The following is a 5,000-nucleotide window of genomic DNA, read 5'->3' on the forward strand; positions in this document are numbered from 1 at the left end:
CAACAACTTTAATATACGCTATTGGAGCTGGAATTACCGCGGCTGCTGGCACCAGACTTGCCCTCCAATAGATACTCGTTAAAGGATTTAAAGTGTACTCATTCCGATTACGGGGCCTCGGATGAGTCCCGTATCGTTATTTTTCGTCACTACCTCCCCGTGCCGGGAGTGGGTAATTTGCGCGCCTGCTGCCTTCCTTGGATGTGGTAGCCGTTTCTCAGGCTCCCTCTCCGGAATCGAACCCTGATTCCCCGTTACCCGTTACAACCATGGTAGGCGCAGAACCTACCATCGACAGTTGATAAGGCAGACATTTGAAAGATGCGTCGCCGGTACGAGGACCGTGCGATCAGCCCAAAGTTATTCAGAGTCACCAAGGCAAACGGACCAGACAAGCCAATCCGATTGGTTTTGATCTAATAAAAGCGTCCCTTCCATCTCTGGTCGGGACTCTGTTTGCATGTATTAGCTCTAGAATTACCACAGTTATCCAAGTAACGTGGGTACGATCTAAGGAACCATAACTGATTTAATGAGCCATTCGCGGTTTCACCTTAATGCGGCTTGTACTGAGACATGCATGGCTTAATCTTTGAGACAAGCATATGACTACTGGCAGGATCAACCAGGGAGCTGCGTCAACTAGAGCTGAGCAGCCGGCCGCCCGGGAGTGTGTCCCGGGGGCCCGCGCGAACACGCAAGCGTCCGCTCAATTATTCTGCAAACAGGAGGAGGCCGAGCTCCCCTGCACGATACACCTCGAAACCCTCTCAGGTCCCGGCGGCGCGCAGCGCCGTCCTAGGTACTTGGTCGGTTTCGAGAGAGGCGCAATCGCCCGGAGTTAGGCGAGTAGACGGTTTTAGTGCGAACACCCTTGCTCCCAACTGAGCTTGCCGCTGCCGACAGAGGCCCGGGAGCGTGCTGTCGTGGCATTGCCGGCGGGAGACAACACGCGCCACCTATGGTGACCGGCAGCTCCAACGCCAGCGCCACACAAGGGCAAAGCCCCACTTGGGTGCAGAAGCGAACTCTCCCAGCACAGCGCACGCGCCAACACGTCCGCACAACTGCGATACAAACCACCTGCGAGAACCGCTGGGGCGACCGAGCAGCAGACGGCGTCGCGGCGCCGAGTGCCAGGCGGCGGCGCATCCTCAACGCACACAGTCCTCAATCAGACCAGCACACTGCAGATGTCCACCGCGCTTCGCACCGGGCTCGGCTGAACCAACTTTGGCCGCCAGGCGCCGCGTGCAGGGTGCGCCGCAGCGTAGCTGCGCCGCCTGCCGAGCCCGTCGGCTGGCGCTCCTGCCACTCGGCGCCCCCCACCAGCCGCCTGTTGCGCGTGCGCCCACGCAGCGCGCGGCCAACACGCCGGGCGGCCCCCCTTCACCGGCCGGGAACAGTCCCACCAAGCCACCGCCGCGTATCGCTTCATACCCACATGGGCCTAGTCACGTGTGTGGATGTGGCGGGTACCGCTGAAACAACCGGTTAATAGCTGTACCGATCGTCGCCATCACAGATTCACCTCCAGCGTGAACAACCGCTCAACAACGGATTTCCAGTTCATTTGCGTATCTTGGGCAGTAAACGTAGATGTCCACCTACATTTGCGAATTCAACAATTCTTGCATGCCAGGATGTCATGTGTCACGACACGCTACATCAGACCACATACACACTGCGACATGTGCAGAAGAGAACACGTGGAAGGTGGCCCGCGCACGTATGCGATGTCCCTTCCGCGATCCACTGTCAACCGGCATCTGCGGCATGTCCCAGATATGGAACGCGGTCCACCAGGGTAGCACTTTGTGTGAGGCAATACGACAAAGTCGGAATACACGCGTCACTACATCACACGGCTCACGCTGACCTGACCTGACTCACCGCACCACCACCCCCAGCGACCCAGGGTGACATACAATGCGTTCGTACGTTCCTCCCACACGCCTCTACGGCGTACCACAGTGCAACCTAGCTGTTATTGGGAGACGAGACAAGTAGCATCGAGCACAACATATGGAAATTGAGATTCGACACCGTTGGGCACAGCCAGCGTACGGTCACACGTATCACACTACTTCACTCTGTACGTAACTACCGATGATCGGTACAGCGTGTGGGTTACGCGTACGACATCAGCGGACAATGGACACAGACCATACCACGACGTACACTGAGGGCGTCGACATCTGAACGCAACTGAACAGCTGCGAGGCTCATTTAACACTCAAACGCCAGACCGACCAGCTTGAGAGGACGGAGACACAAAGAGAGGGGCAGAGGGGGGGGGGGGGGGCGATATAGTCCTATTGCAGTACAATTGACAGTGGATAGCGGGAATATGTGGAAAGTAAGCAACACTCGCAAGACATCTACATGAGGATAACAACGACACCAGAGATTCCGAGCAGTGAACTATGTTAGGCAAAGGGACAACGTGGGTTAGGTTAAGGGACAACGTGGGTTAGGTTAAGGGACAACGTGGGTTAGGTTAAGGGACAACGTGGGTTAGGTTAAGGGACAACGTGGGTTAGGTTAAGGGACAACGTGGGTTAGGTTAAGGGACAACGTGGGTTAGGTTAAGGGACAACGTGGGTTAGGTTAAGGGACAACGTGGGTTAGGTTAAGGGACAACGTGGGTTAGGTTAAGGGACAACGTGGGTTAGGTTAAGGGACAACGTGGGTTAGGTTAAGGGACAACGTGGGTTAGGTTAAGGGACAACGTGGGTTAGGTTAAGGGACAACGTGGGTTAGGTTAAGGGACAACGTGGGTTAGGTTAAGGGACAACGTGGGTTAGGTTAAGGGACAACGTGGGTTAGGTTAAGGGACAACGTGGGTTAGGTTAAGGGACAACGTGGGTTAGGTTAAGGGACAACGTGGGTTACGTTAAGGGACAACGTGGGTTACGTTAAGGGACAACGTGGGTTAGGTTAAGGGACAACGTGGGTTAGGTTAAGGGACAACGTGGGTTAGGTTAAGGGACAACGTGGGTTAGGTTAAGGGACAACGTGGGTTAGGTTAAGGGACAACGTGGGTTAGGTTAAGGGACAACGTGGGTTAGGTTAAGGGACAAATTGAGTTAGGTTAAGGGACAAATTGAGTTAGGTTAAGGGACAAATTGAGTTAGGTTAAGGGACAAATTGAGTTAGGTTAAGGGACAAATTGAGTTAGGTTAAGGGACAAATTGAGTTAGGTTAAGGGACAAATTGAGTTAGGTTAAGGGACAAATTGAGTTAGGTTAAGGGACAAATTGAGTTAGGTTAAGGGACAAATTGAGTTAGGTTAAGGGACAAATTGAGTTAGGTTAAGGGACAAATTGAGTTAGGTTAAGGGACAAATTGAGTTAGGTTAAGGGACAAATTGAGTTAGGTTAAGGGACAAATTGAGTTAGGTTAAGGGACAAATTGAGTTAGGTTAAGGGATAATCTGGTACAACCACAGTTAGGTTAAGCGATAATCTGGTACAGCCACAGTTAGGTTAAGCGATAATCTGGTACAGCCACAGTTAGGTTAAGCGATAATCTGGTACAGCCACAGTTAGGTTAAGCGATAATCTGGTACAGCCACAGTTAGGTTAAGCGATAATCTGGTACAGCCACAGTTAGGTTAAGCGATAATCTGGTACAGCCACAGTTAGGTTAAGCGATAATCTGGTACAGCCACAGTTAGGTTAAGCGATAATCTGGTACAGCCACAGTTAGGTTAAGCGATAATCTGGTACAGCCACAGTTAGGTTAAGCGATAATCTGGTACAGCCACAGTTAGGTTAAGCGATAATCTGGTACAGCCACAGTTAGGTTAAGCGATAATCTGGTACAGCCACAGTTAGGTTAAGCGATAATCTGGTACAGCCACAGTTAGGTTAAGCGATAATCTGGTACAGCCACAGTTAGGTTAAGCGATAATCTGGTACAGCCACAGTTAGGTTAAGCGATAAAGTTGGTTAAATTCGGTATTGTGTGGGAAGGGGGCAGAGAGAGAGTGGGGGGGGGGGGGGGGTGGATAGTTGTGGCAGTACGCGGATGCCTGAGTCACCGTCAGATATGTCACGTCGGTTCGATGCTTGTAGCAAGAGGCTGGCGGGTCTGTGTCTCTCACTTCTGCAATTTTTCATGTGGTATAACACGAGGGCGGGGGGGTGATATTTGGTGCCCCTCTGTGTAGGATGTGTGTTGGTGGTGTTGGTTTATCTGAGCAATGGTAGTTGTCGGAGGAGTGGGGTATTGTGCTTTTATAGGTGGACCTACTGCTCTGGTTATCATAGTGTCGACGGTGCAATGTGGCAGAGAGGATGCACTCGACATTGTCGCATTCCAGATGTTTACGTATTGTGTGTCTCCGTTGCAGGCCGAGAGTGGTGCATGTTCGAGTGTGTGGCTGACGTGCGATTCACGTTGTGTGCCCAGTCTTACAGCACGTATAGGGACATTCGCATAAATCATCTATATGTGGCCTTGCATCATTTACTAAGCAGTGCCGTGAGACGACCGAACTATTAGGAAAGTACTGATGTACCGCATAATGTTTACCTTCCACCACACGGCGAGTATCGACTCTGCCCAGCGTTGCCACCGCAGGCAGCGGTCACCGTCACCATTGTGCGGCGGAACGGAACATCTATATCCTCAGAGGGGCACTCTTTGCCGCCGGGCGTCAGGTCTCGCGGCCTGCCGGCCAGCGCCCATGACGAACTTACTGCATGTATAGGGACAGCGGGAATTTGGCATACTTGATATAACTCTTCATGAGACGCAAGATATAGGGGTGGATTGCAACTTACGACTGCGAGAAAAGTCCGCCGTTCATCCGCCGGAGTTGCGATTTCGGCGGGGCACGTACGGTCGCGGGTGGAGCACTTGGTGCGGCGTACGCACCCGGGTTGCGGCTCCTGCGCTGGAGGGGGGTGCAGGTTTTGTGTGGGTGGGCTCGGCAAATGAGCACTGTGGGCCCCATACTTGGCCTAGTCCGCGTGGCCTCCCCCAGGTGGCGG

At 53.0% G+C, this 5,000-nt stretch overlaps 1 non-coding gene across 1 annotated transcript in view; it reads right to left on the reverse strand.

Moving 5' to 3' along the window:
* Window positions 1-632, reverse strand: part of LOC126329336 (small subunit ribosomal RNA) — a 1,893-nt gene extending 1,261 nt beyond the window's left edge. Inside the window, exon 1 of the ribosomal RNA XR_007562215.1 lies at window positions 1-632. This exon is cut by the window's left edge and continues 1,261 nt beyond it. This is a non-coding gene — a ribosomal RNA (small subunit ribosomal RNA).
* Window positions 633-5,000: the final 4,368 nt, after the last annotated feature.

This window comes from Schistocerca gregaria, unplaced genomic scaffold, assembly GCF_023897955.1.
Source record: "Schistocerca gregaria isolate iqSchGreg1 unplaced genomic scaffold, iqSchGreg1.2 ptg001171l, whole genome shotgun sequence".
Taxonomy (NCBI): Eukaryota; Metazoa; Arthropoda; class Insecta; order Orthoptera; family Acrididae; genus Schistocerca; species Schistocerca gregaria.